This window comes from Mandrillus leucophaeus, unplaced genomic scaffold (assembly GCF_000951045.1).
Source record: "Mandrillus leucophaeus isolate KB7577 unplaced genomic scaffold, Mleu.le_1.0 Scaffold8, whole genome shotgun sequence".
NCBI lineage: Eukaryota > Metazoa > Chordata > Mammalia > Primates > Cercopithecidae > Mandrillus > Mandrillus leucophaeus.
In genome coordinates this window covers 1758668-1759978 of record NW_012108696.1, presented here as the reverse complement: position 1 = coordinate 1759978, position 1311 = coordinate 1758668, and positions in this window count along the sequence as shown.

Sequence of the window (1311 nt, the reverse complement as noted above, 5' to 3'; positions counted from 1 at the left end):
TGCAGCCTCCCCCTCCTGGATTCAAGCGATTCTCCTGTCTTGGCCTCTTGAGTAGCTGGGATTACAGGTGTCCACCACCATGTCCGGCTAATTTTTATATTTTTTGTAGAGACAGGGTTTCATCATATTGGCCAGGCTGGTCTCGAACTCCTGACCTCAAGTGATCCTCCTGCCTCAGCCTCCCATAGTGCTCAGATTACAACCCTGAGCCACCGCATCCTGCCGAGCCTCATTTTTCAGAAGAGGAAACTGAGGTTCAGAGTGAACACCTGCCCAAAACCACAAGACCTGGCAGGAGGAGGAACACTTAGGTCCCCCCACGTGAGCTCTGTTCTTGGAGGGTGGAGAAGCCTGGCACCCCCCATGACATAGATTTCTTCTCTGCAGATGACCCCACACAGAACAGAAACCCGACCCCAAGCTTCCCAGGTGAGCCCTGTACTGTGTTCCTCCCCCAGCATCTTCCTCCCCCACCACCACCCCTTCCCCTCCTGCTCAGACCATCTCTTCGCCCCGGACACAGGACTCCTCTTCGTGCTGCTGGGGGCGGGAAGCGTGGGTGTGGCGATCATGCTGGGCGCCTGGTTCAGGGGCCGCCGCTGCTGCCAGCAAAAGGATTCAGGTAACAGCCCAGGTAAGGGAGGGTGGGGCGGAGGAGGTGGAGGTGGGAACTGCAGCTGCTTGACAAAGACCCATTGCATCTGTGCTCCCACCTAGGGGAAGGAGGGAGGAGGGATGGAGGAGAAGCCTGGCTCCTATATCCTATACTCATGTTTTTCAGAAATAGAGACAAAGCCCCTAGCCTGGGCAACCTAGCAAGATCCCATCTCTACAAAAAAAAATTAAAAATTGCTGGGCGTGGTGGCTCATGCCTGTAATCTGAGCACTTTGGGACGCCGAGGTGGGTGGATCACCTGAGGTCAGCCTGGACAACATGGTGAAACCTTGTCTCTACTGAAAATACAAAAAATTAGCCAGGCATGGTGGCGGACATCTGTAATACCAGCTACTTGGGAGACTGAGGCAGGAGAATCGCTTGAACCCAGGAGGCGGAGGTTGCATTGAGCCAAGATCGCGCCACAGCACTCTAGCCTGGGTGACAGAGCAAGACTTGGTCTCAAAAAAAAAAAAAAAAAGAAAAAAAAAGAAAAATTAGGCTGTGCATGGTGTCTCATGCCTGTCATCCCAGCACTTCGGGAGGTCGAGGCAGGTTAGGAGTTTGAGACCAGCCTGGGCAACATGGTAAAACCCAGTCTCTACTGAAAATACAAAAATTAGCCAGGCTTGGTGGCCTGTGCCTGTAGTCCCAGA